General features: G+C 46.6%; 1 protein-coding gene and 1 long non-coding RNA gene across 9 annotated transcripts in view; one reads left to right on the forward strand and one right to left on the reverse strand.

Annotated features, from left to right (window-relative positions):
- The window catches only part of LOC140421791 (uncharacterized), an 864,226-nt gene that overhangs the window by 777,500 nt on the left and 74,450 nt on the right, over positions 1-12,276 (reverse strand). The gene's annotated exons all lie outside the window — the stretch shown is intronic.
- LOC140421854 (uncharacterized) overlaps positions 1,123-12,276 on the forward strand; it is a 514,775-nt gene continuing 503,621 nt past the window's right edge. For both annotated transcript variants that reach the window (XR_011947127.1, XR_011947128.1), the window contains exons 1-2: positions 1,123-1,236; positions 4,596-4,690. This is a non-coding gene — a long non-coding RNA (uncharacterized lncRNA). The remainder of the gene's footprint in view (positions 1,237-4,595; positions 4,691-12,276) is intronic.

Genomic DNA, 12,276 nt, shown 5'->3' on the forward strand with positions numbered 1-12,276 from the left:
ACATCCATTGGCTCTCCTTGGTCTAAACTATTTGTTATCTCTTCAAAGAACTCTAACAGGTTTGTCAGGCACGACCTCCCCTTACTAAATCCATGCTGACTTGTCCTAATCTGACCCTGCACTTCCAAGAATTTAGAAATCTCATCCTTAACAATGGATTCTAGAATCTTGCCAACAACCGAGGTCAGGCTAATTGGCCTATAATTTTCTGTTCCGTTCAAGTCACAATATAAATTTGAATTATTGTCACAGCCCTGGACATATATTCTGCCCCATAAATAGGAATTTGTAACTCAGAGTGAAGCAGTTTGCTGGACATTCTGTCATGAAGAAACGTTTCAAAAATGTTGCCCCCAACAATGATGGAGACTGAGCCTGTCCTCTGCTGCTCGTTACCCAATAAAGATGATGTGGAGATGCGGCCGTTGGACTGGGGTGAGCACAGTAAGAAGTCTGTAGGGCAGCACGGTAGCATGGTGGTTAGCACAATTGCTTCACAGCTCCAGGGTCCCAGGTTCGATTCCCCGCTGGGTCACTGTCTATGCGGAGTCTGCACGTTCTCCCCGTGTCTGCACGTTCTCCCAGTGTCTGCGTGGGTTTCCTCCGGGTGCTCCGGTTTCCTCCCACAGTCCAAACATGTGCAGGTTAGGTGGATTGGCCATGCTAAATTGCCCTTCGTGTCCAAAATTGCCCTTAGTGCTGGGTGGGGTTACGGGGATAGGGTGGAGATGTGGATTTGGGTAGGGTGCTCTTTCCAAGAGCCGGTGCAGACTCAATGGGCCGAATGGCTTCCTTCTGCACTGTAAATTCTATGTAAAGTCTTACAACACCAGGTTAAAGTCCAACAGGTTTGTTTCAAACACTAGCTTTTGGTGCACTGCTCCTTCCTCAGGTGAATGAACCATCCTCATTCACCTGAGGAAGGAGCAGTGCTCCAAAAGCTAGTGTTTGAAACAAACTTGCTGGACTTTAACCTGGTGTTGTAAGACTTCTTACTGTGCCCAATAACGATGGTAGGTCCGCATGCGCACTGCTGCTAGTGATCCAAAGAAGGATGCCCTGGGCGCACGCGCACTACTCGTGATCCAAAGGATGCCGAGGGCGCATGCGCACTACTGCCGCGAACACAATATTGAGACGGCGCATGCGCACGTCTGCCAGAGCCAAGTAAAGATGGCGGTTGCATAATCTTGTCTGTAACAAAGCTGCAGCTCCCGCTCAGATCCCCAGGTACCGGTAGGTTATTTTTTTCCGGATTTTTGGTCTATATAACATGTACACGAAGCGTGCCTAACGACCCTCCTGATTCATCTCCCTCCGTCCCGCCATTCCCACCTTCACGGATTGTGGATCCGAGAAAGAACCTTTTTCTGCGTCGCCATTAATCACAGTGCGCATGCTGCACTCAGCCCATTCGCGCTGATTGGTTGGAGGACCAGTCGCTCCCGTCGGTCCTCCGGATCTGTCCACTCTTCGCCTATTGGTTCGGTGCTGCCGTCAATCACTCCGCGCATTGTGATGTGTCAGGTGAGAGGTCAGTGTCGAGGGGCAGGGTTTACAAACCCCAGTGGGGCCCAATGAACATTCTCCACTCTCACTGTCCACCGCTTCCTCTCCACAAACAACCTCACAGAGCCCGGGGGCAGACACTGACCCAGTGACAATGTCACTGCATTAGAGGAAAAGACTAATGACACCCCTCCTGTTCAAAAAGGCAGAAAGTAGGAAACTAGTAAGTTTAATGCCTGTTGTTGGGAAACTGCTGGAATCCATTATTGAGGAAGTAGTAACTGGACATTTGGAAAGTCAAACCGCAATCCATCAGTCAGCCTGGTTTGGTGAAGTGTTTGACTCACTTGTTGGAGTTCTTGGAAGATGTAACAGGCCAGGTGGATAATGGGGGTCCTGTGGATATATTTGGACTTCCAGAATACAGTTGATAAGGTGTCACACAAAAGGTAATAAACAAGGAAAGATCCCACGAGGTTTAGAGGCAATATATTAGCTTGGATGGAGGATTGGCTAACCAACAGACAGCAGAGAGTGGGGTTAGATTATATTAGATTTATTGACACATATCTTGAGGAAAAACATTTTTACCCAGAGGGTGGTGAGAGTCTGGAATGCACTGCCTAGGAGGGTGGTAGAGACGACTTGTCTCACATCCTCTTAAAAGTACCTGGATGAAGACTGGCACATCATAACATTCAGGGCTATGGGCCAAGTGCTGGCAAATGGGATTAGGTAGGTGGGTCAGGTTTTGATGTGTTGGTGCAAACTCGATGGATCGAAGTGCCTTTTCTGCACTCTTGCTGATAATACAAAGTTCGGTGGCATCGTAGACAGCATTGATGACAGCATAAAACTGTAAGAAGATAATAATCGCTTATTGTCACAAGTAGGCTTCAATGAAGTTACTGTGAAAAGCCCCTAGTCACCACATTCCGGCGGCTGTTTGGGGAGGCCGCTGCAGGAATTGAACCTGCGCTGCTGGCATTGTTCTGCATTACAAGCCAGCTATTTAGCCCACTGCGCTAAACCAGCCCCTATTGACAGATATTGACAGACAAGGTGAATGGCCAAGATTGTGGCAATGTAAACAAGTGTGAGGTTATCTAGTTTGAACCAATAACGGTTAGAGCTGAGTACTTTCTAAATGGAAAGAGGTTAAGTACAGTGGGTGTCCAAAGAGACTTGGGGTTCATGGATAGAATCTACAGCACGCAAACAGGCCCTTCGGCCCAAACTGGTCCATGCTAACCAAAAGGAGCATCTAAGCTAACCCAATATCCCTCTGAACCTTTCCTATCCATGTATCTGTCCAAATGCCTTTTCAATGTTGCCAATGCCCCTGCCTCAACCACTTCCTCCGGCAGCTCATTCCACATACGTACCACCCTCTGTGTAAAACCGTTGCTCCTTAGGTTCCCATTAATTCTTTCCCCTCTTAACTTAAACCAAAGTCCTTTAGTTCTTGATTCCTAACCCTGAGAAAAAGTCTGAGAGCATTCACCCTATCCATGCCTCTCATGATCTTATACACCTCTAGAAGATCACCCCTCCGTCTCCTACGCTCCAAAGAAAAAGTTCCTGGCCTGTCCAATCTCTCCCTGTAACACAGTCCTTGAGTCCTGGCAACATCCTTGTAAATCTCTTCTGCACTCTCTCCAGTTTAATAACATCTTTCCTATAGCAAAGCAACCAAAACTGAACACAATACTCCAGGTGTGACCTCACCAACGTCCTGGACAACTGCAATATAACTTCCCAACTTCTATACTCAGTGCCCTGACTGATGAAGGCCAAAAGCCTTCTTCATGGCCCTATCTACCTGTTACTCCACCTTTAGAGAACCGTGCATCTGAACTCCAAGGTCCCTCTGTTCCACGATACTCCCTCAGGCCCTACCATTCACTGTGAAAGTCCTACCTTGATTTGACTTTCCGAAATGCAACTCCTCACACTGATCTGTATTGAACTCCATTTGCCATTTCTCGGCCCACTTCCCCAGCTGATCAAGATCCTGCTGCAATTTTTGATAACCTTCCTCACGGTCTACAATACCACCTATTTTAGTGTCATCTGCAAACTTACTGATCAAGCCTTGTACATTCTCATCCAAGTCATTGATATAGATAACATTCAGCAATCTCCTAGTTACTAATCTCCTAGTTACTAATCTCCTAGTTACTAATCTCTTAGTTACTAATCTCCTAGTTACAACCCGACTTAGTTACTTACTCTGATGTCACGTTTCAGTTTTTGCCCCCAGTCCAGATACCCAACAGGTAAGTTATTTATACTTATTGATGGCAGCAGGGTGGCACAGCGAGTAGCACTGCTGCCTCACGGTGCTGAGGTCCCAGATTCGATCCCGGCTCTGGCTCACTGTCCGTGTGGAGTTTGCACATTCTCCCCATGTTTGTGTGGGTTTTGCCCCCACAACCCAAAAAGATGTGCAGGGTAGGTGGATTGGCCACGCTAAATTGCCATTTAATTGGAAAAATGAATTGGGTACTCTAAATTTGAAAAGAAAAAAAATTTATACTTACTATTCCGAAGCTCCACCTCCCTGATTCGCACCAACTCTGCCGACTAGGTCATGAATCCCTGAGGTAAGTTATTTATATTTACTGTTCCAAAGCTAATCCTCCCCGGATTCACATCAACTGCTCCCTGCCGACTAGGCCATGAATCCCTGAGGTTATTTATACTTACTGTTCCGAAGCTGCTCCACCCCGGATTCGTACCAACTCCGCTCCCTGCCGGCTAGGCCGTGAATCCTTGAGGTAAGTTATTTATATTTCCTGTTCCGAAGCTCCTCCTCCCTGGATTCGCATCAACTCCGCTCCCTGCCGGCTAGGCCGTGAATCCCTGAGGTAAGTTATTTATATTTACTGTTCCGAAGCTCCTCTCCCCGAGTTCACACCGAAGGCAGTGTGTCACAAGGATGGATGTGTTGACCGATTAATGGCTGGAGGATGGGGGCGGGTCACGTGATCAAACCTCCAGGAATACATTTAATCAAGTTGATGAGGAGAGAATGTTGTGAATTTCTATCCTAAACTGACAGTGAGGTTTCTGTAAATTTACAGGATACTGGAAGTGGATGTTGAACAGACGGGAAACGCAAACCAAACGTCACTCGATTCACCAGAACCTGAATTTCAGCAGCATCTGGGTGTGGAAGGTGAAAGGTTTGACTGTTCTGGCTGTGAGGGAAGATTTCAGGTCTCAGTACGGCTGGAAAAGCCCCGAGATTCACAAACCCTGGTTAGACCAAACCTGGAGAACTGTGTTCAGTTCTGGGCAACAAACCTGAGGAAGGATAGAATGGCCTCGGAGGGAGTGTAGCACAGATTTGCCTGAGTGATATCTGAACCCCCCCGGGGTTAAATTACAAAACTAGATTACACAAGAGTCAGAGACATGATGGCACAAAGAAGGGCATTCGGCCCATTGAGTCCATGCTAGCTCTCTGGAGCAATCCAGTCAGTGCCATTCTCCTGCTCTATCCCTGTATCCTCGCAGGTTTATTTCCCTCAGATGTCTATCCAATTTCCTGTTGAAATCAAATCATTCATTGTGTCGAGTTTCAAACTCCCTCATAGGCAGCGAGTTTCAGGCCATTGCCGCTCGCTGTCTAAAAACATAAATCCCATATCACCTCCTATCTCCTGTACCTTTTACATATAAACTGGGAACAGGCCACTCGGCCCCTCGAGCCTGCTCAGCATTCAATAAGATTGCAGCTGATCTCATTCTAACGTCAACTCCACATTCCTGCCTACCCCTGATGACCTTTCACCCCTTGCCCATCAAGAAACTATCCAGCTCTGCCTTAAAAATATTCAAGGACTCTGCTTCCACTGCCTTTTAAGGACGTGAGTTCCAAATTCCTACAACCCTCGAGAATGAAAAATCCACATCTCCATCTGAAATGGGAGACCCCTCACTTTGCAACAGTGACACCCTCGTTCTTGATTCTCCCACAAGAGGAAACATCCTCTCCACATCCACACTGTCAAAATCCCTCAGGATCTTATATCGTTCAATCCAGGTTTTACCCAAAACTTTAAATCTGTGTCCCGACTGCTTGTTCGATCAGTGAATGGAAGCAGAGTTTCTTTGTCCACCCGATGGAAATCTGGCATAATCTTGTGTCCCTGAATCAAATCTCCCCTCAACCTCCTTTGCTTGAACCATTCTGGTAAATCTCCTCTGCACCTTCTCAAGAACCTTCACATTCTTCCTGAAGAGTGGTGACCAGAGCTTTATAAAGATTCATAGAATAGAATTAGAACCATAGAATTCCTACAGTGCAGAAGGGGGCCATTCGAGTCTGCACTGATTCTCTGAAAGGGCACCCTGCCGAGGCCCACACCCCTGTCCCTGTAACCCCATAGCCCCACCTAACCTGCACATCCCTAGACACTAAGGGGCAATTTATCAAGGCCAATCCACCTAACTTTCCCTTTGGACTGTTGGAAGAAACCTGAGCACCGGGTGGAAACCCACGCAGACATGGGGAGAAAGTGAAAACTCCACACAGACAGTCACCAAGGCTTGAATTGAACCCGAGTCCCTGGCACTGTGAGGCAGCAGTGCCAATCACTGCACCACGCTAACAGTCGACTCTGGTGAGATGTGATCCCACAATCTTTGAATCCCTTACTTGCTATTAAGTAGAAGTCCAACACACTGTCCATTGCATCACAGAGCCACACATATCCTTTAATCCCTTTAGCACCAAGAGCTATATCGAACTCCTTCTTCAAATTGCACAATGTTTTGTCTTCAACGACTTTCTGTGGTAATGGATTCCACAGGCTCATCACTCTCTGGGTGAAAAAATTTCTCCTCACCTCAGTCTTAAACGTTTTACCCCTTATCCTCAAGCTATGACCCCCTATTTCTGGACTCCCCCACCATTGGGAACATTCTTTATGAATCTACTCTGTCCACTCCTGGTAGAATTTTATACATTTCTATGAGATCCCCTCATTAAAAAAAAAGATAGAGAAGCAGAATGAGGCCATTCAGCCCATCGACTTTACTCTGCCATTTGATCATGGCTGATATGTTTCTCAGCCCCATTCTCCTGCCTTCTCCCCATAAAACCTGAGCCCCTTATTAATCATGTACCTATCTGTCTCTGTCTTAAAAACACTCTGACTGGCTTGGCATGGTGGCACGTGGCACAAGGGACCCAGGTTCAATTCCAGCTTTGGGTGACAGTTTCTCCCCGTGTCTGCATGGGTTTCCTCCGGATGCTCCACTTTCCACCCACAGTCCAAAGATTTGCAGGCTAGTTGATTGGCCATGCTAAATTGCCCCTCGGTGTCCGGGGATGTGCATGTTAGGTAGGGTTACGTGGACAGGGCGGGAGCGTGGGCCTGGGCAGGGTGCTGTTTCAGAGGGCCAGTGCATATTTGATGGGCCAAATGGCCTCTTTCTGCACTAGCAGGATTCTATGATTATATGACTTGGCCTCCACAGCCTTCTGCGGCAAAGAGTTCCACAGATTCACCACCCTCAGGCTGAAGAAATTCCTCCTCATCTCAGTTTTAAATAATCGTCCCTTCAGTCTGAGGCTGTGCCCTTGGGTTCTAATCTCGCCTACCAGCGGAAACATTTTCTCCACGTCCACTCTACCTGGGTATTCTGTAAGTTTCAATGAGATTCCCATTCATCCTTCTAAACTCCATCGAGTACAGACCCAGAGTCCTCAATCGCTCCTCATATGACAAATCTTTCATTCCAGGGATCATTCTTGTGATCCTCCTCCAGACACCCTCCAAGGCCAGTACATCCTTCCTTAGACACGGGGCCCAAAACTGCTCACAATACTCAAAATGTGGTCTGATGAGAGCCATGGCAGTACATCCCTGCACTTGTATTGTAGCTCTCTTAAAATGAATGCGAACATTGCATTTGTCTTTCTAACTGCCGACTTTCCGTTATTTGTTCTTGGGATGTGGGTGTCGCTGGCTGAGCCGGCATTTGCTGCCCATCCCTAATTGCCCTTGAACTGAGTGGCTTGCTGGGCCATTTCAGAGGGGGCAATTTGGGAGGATGTGAGGCTGAAGTGATTAAATGACAAAGGGGATAATGGTGCAAGACAAAACTGGTGACAATGAGATAAGTAAATAAACTAACAGGAAAAGAGAAGAAATAAAAGACAGGTCCAGGTGAGGTATAAATGGCAACAGCAGAACCGTTACCAGCACCAACTGTCTAAAAATATCGGAGTGATGATTATAATCTGAAATTACTGAAATGAATGTTGTGTCTGGAAGGTCAGAAATTGCCTGATCAAGGATGAGGTTCTGTTCCTCGAGTTTCCTTTGAGCTTCATTGGAGCAATGCAGGAGGCCGGGGACAGAGTGGGAATGGGGCGGGGAATTAAAATATTAAATGATCGGAAGCTCAGGATTATGCTTGCAGACTGAATGGTGATGTTCACAGTCACCAATCCAGATTTAATCTCCTCAGTGTAGGGGAGAGCAAATCGTGAGCAGTGAATACACAATACTGGATAGCAAGAAGTACAAGGAAATCACTGTCACCTGGAAAGTGTGCTTGAAATCCTGGAATATGGGAAGGATGGCGATGAACTGTTAGTTGGTTGTGTCTGCATGGAAATGACTGACCGTGATGTTCATGAAAACACAAGAAATGGAAGCGGGGGGAGACCATATGGCTCATCGAGCCTCTGCATTTCTTGCTGGCTGCAACCTGCTCGTTCAGGCATCATTCCGATAAACTTTACTGTATCTTCCTCAGTCCTTCTAGGTCCATCTTCTCATATGGAGACATTAGCTCAACAATTAAACTTTAGTCTGGCCCAGTGTCACCGAGCTGAAATCCAGTCTTTCTCTGACACATTATTCTTAATGTCATCACTGACAGGTTAAGAGTGAAAAAGCCAACTGTTTAGCAGTAAGGGGTAGAGGCAAGTTTGTAGATACAAAATCACAGAATCTACAGTGCAGAAGGAGGCCATTTGGCGCATCGAGTCTGCACCGGCCTTAGCACCCTACCTAACCCCACACCTCCACCCTATCCCCACACTTCCACCCTATCCCCGTAACCCCACCTTCCCGTACCTTTTTTGGATGCTAAGGGCAATTTAGCATAGCCAATCCACATATCCCTGCACATCTTTGGATTGTGGAAGGAAACTGGAGCACCCGATGGAAACCCACGCAGACAAGGGGAGAACGTGCAGACTCCGCACAGACAGTGACCCAAGCCATGAATCGAACCTGGGACCCTGGCGCTGTGAAGCCATTGTGCTAACCACTGTGCTACCGTGCTGCCCGATGTTCTACAGTGTCGCAGACAGGCTCGTTGGATCTTATTCTGTCCCATCTTACATTCAGCTAACAATAAAATGACTAAAATACTGCAACATACAGGCATTTGAGGACAACGGTGAGTTTGCTGTTCAGATTAGTTCAAGTCTCCATATTGTAAAATGGATCTAGAAGGACTGGAGAAGATGTAACAGATGTTACAGATAGTAAAAGTTTCTACAAATATATTTTTTAAAAAGAGTGGCTAAGGTAAATATTGGTCCTTTAGACGATGAGAAGGGAGATTTAATAATGGGAGATGAGGAAATGGCTGAGGAACTGAACAGGTTTTTTGGGTCGGTCTTCACAGTGGAAGACACAAATAACATGCCAGTGACTGATGGAAATGAGGCTATGACAGGTGAGGACCTTGAGAGGATTGTTATCACCAAGGAGGTAGTGATGGGCAAGCTAATGGGGCTAAAGGTAGACATGTCTCCTGGCCCTGATGGAATACATCCCAGAGTGCGAAAAGAGATGGCTAGTGATAATTTACCAAAATTCACTAGACTCTGGGGTGGTCCTGGCGGATTGGAAATTAGCAAACGTGACACCACTGTTTAAAAAAGGAGGTAGGCAGAAAGCGGGTAATTATAGGTCAGTGAGCTTAACTTTGGTAATAGGGAAGATGCTGGAATCTGTCATGAAGGAAGAAATGGCGAGGCATCTGGATGGAAATTGTCCCATTGGGCAGACGCAGCATGGGTTCATAAAGGGTAGGTCGTGCCTAACTAATTTAGTGGAATTTTTTGAGGACATTACCAGAGCGGTAGATAACAGGGAGCCAATGGATGTGGTATATCTGGATTTCCAGAAAGCCTTTGACATGGTGCCACACAAAAGGTTGCTGCATAAGATAAAGATGCATGGCATTAAGGGTAAAGTAGTAGCATGGATAGAGGATTGGCTAATTAATAGATAGCAAAGAGTGGGGATTAATGGGTGTTTCTCTGGTTGGCAATCAGTAGCCAGTGGTGTCCCTCAGGGATCAGTGTTGGGCCCACAATTGTTCACAATTTACATAGATGATTTGGAGTTGGGGACCAAGGGCAATGTGTCCAAGTTTGCAGACGACACTAAGATGAGTGGTAAAGCAAAAAGTGCAGAGGATACCAGAAGTCTGCAGAGGGATTTGGATAGGTTAAGTGAATGGGCTAGGGTCTGGCAGATGGAATACAATGTTGACAAATGTGAGGTTATCCATTTTGGTAGGAATAACAGCAAAAGGGATTATTATTTAAATGATAAAATATTAAAACATGCTGCTGTGCAGCGAGACCTGGGTGTGCTAGTGCATGAGTCGCAAAAAGTTGGTTTACAGGTGCAACAGGTGATTAAGAAGGCGAATGGAATTTTGTCCTTCATTGCTAGAGGGATGGGGATTAAGACTAGGGAGGTTATACTGCAATTGTATAAGGTGTTAGTGAGGCCACACCTGGAGTATTGTGTTCAGTTTTGGTCTCCTTACCTGAGAAAGGACGTACTGGCACTGGAGGGTGTGCAGAGGAGATTCACTAGGTTAATCCCAGAGCTGAAGGGGTTGGATTACGAGGAGAGGTTGAGGAAACTGGGACTGTACTCGTTGGAATTTAGAAGGATGAGGGGGGATCTTATAGAAACATATAAAATTATGAAGGGAATAGATAGGATAGATGCGGGCAGGTTGTTTCCACTGTCGGGTGAAAGCAGAACTAGGGGGCATAGCCTCAAAATAAGGCGAAGTAGATTTAGGACTGCGTTTAGGAGGAACTTCTTCACCCAAAGGGTTGTGAATCTATGGAATTCCTTGTCCAGTGAAGCAGTTGAGGCTCCTTCATTAAATGTTTTTAAGATAAAGATAGATAGTTTTTTGAAGAATAAAGGGATTTAGGGTTTTGGATTCGGGCGGAAAGTGGAGCTGAATCAACAAAAGATCAGCCATGATCTCATTGAATGGCGGAGCAGGCTCGAGGGTCCAGATGGCCTACTCCTGCTCCTAGTTCTTATGCAGGAAAAGATATTTGAATTATTCCTGAACTGACAGGTTACACCCAGCAAGAAAGATTGGACAGGGTGTAAACCTTTTCTCTGGAAAAGGGAATGAAGGATGACCTGATCCTGTAAGTTTATGAAAAGGTTTGATATGAGAGACAAGTGGAAGATGTTTCCACTGGATGAGAATAAATATGAGTTAGTCATTAATTAAGGAGCAGTTCAGAGGGAAATCACTCACACACTTCAGTTTTCCCACTGGTTAACACTCCAACTTTAAAAGCCCAAACCATTTGATCCAATATCAACACACTGTTATTGGCGAGGGGCAGTTTAACTGTTCTGTCCAGGAAGACAAAATTCACTGTTCACCTGAGCCTGCTCAGACCCCAACACGTTAACATCTCATTGTCATAGAATCGTAGAATTTACAGTGCAGAAGGAGGCCATTTGGCCCATCGAGTCTGCACCGGCTCTTGGAAAGAGCACCCACCCTGTCCCACACCTCCACCCTGTCCCCATAACCCAGTAACCCCACCCAACACTAAGGGCAATTTTGAACACTAGGGTAATTTTTCAGCATAGTGCTAACCACTATGCTACCGTGCTGTCCTTGTTTGGCCTGTTGTCAATCACACCCAAGACAGAACTGTGGTGGAGGGCCTGTCCTATTTCGTTGCTGTATTAATTTATTTAATACATTTGTTCCCTTGGCACAATGGTACCAATCGTAATCGGTTGGCAAAGCATACTCTCTATCGGCAATGGCGGGGCTATTGCCCATCATGCGTTGCGGCTGGGAATGTGCTCTATCCTCATCACAGAACTTCCTCGCACATGCGCAGAGTCGGGCTGTGACTGGAGCATGCGCAGTTCAGGTTGTCGCTGACAGTGCGAGGAGCGGGAAAGAAACAGTCGAGCGACTTTCAGGATTGGAGCCAGTGGGTGGCTGGGGAACAATAGAAGCTGCGGAGTGAGCCGGGAGGCTTCATAAATACCCCGTGGTGGCTTCAACTCCCGAGTAAAATGTTAATGGTCCCGTCTTAAACAGCACCGAACAGAGTGAGAGCTGAGCGGTGACAGGCCCGGGTTACCGGCCGCCATCTTTACAGAGGACAAGGGACCGCAGGGCGCATGCACTGCGAGCCTGGACTGGATGCCAACTCTCCCGGATTGACTGACTGGAGTCTCCAAGATTTTATCTTGTTCATTTGTGGGAGTGTCTGGCTCGGCCAACATTTATTACCCATCCCTAATTTCCCTGGCTTGTACGATCAGTGAATGTAAACAAAGTTTGTTTGTCCACCTGATCGAAATCTGACAATCTTGTGGACCTGAATCAAATCTCCCCTCAACCTCATTTGCTGGAACCATTCTGGTGAATCTCCTCTGCACCTTCTCCAAGAACCTTCATATTCTTTCTGAAGAGTGGTGACCAGAGCTTTAT

This window comes from Scyliorhinus torazame, chromosome 5 (genome assembly GCF_047496885.1).
Source record: "Scyliorhinus torazame isolate Kashiwa2021f chromosome 5, sScyTor2.1, whole genome shotgun sequence".
Taxonomy (NCBI): domain Eukaryota; kingdom Metazoa; phylum Chordata; class Chondrichthyes; order Carcharhiniformes; family Scyliorhinidae; genus Scyliorhinus; species Scyliorhinus torazame.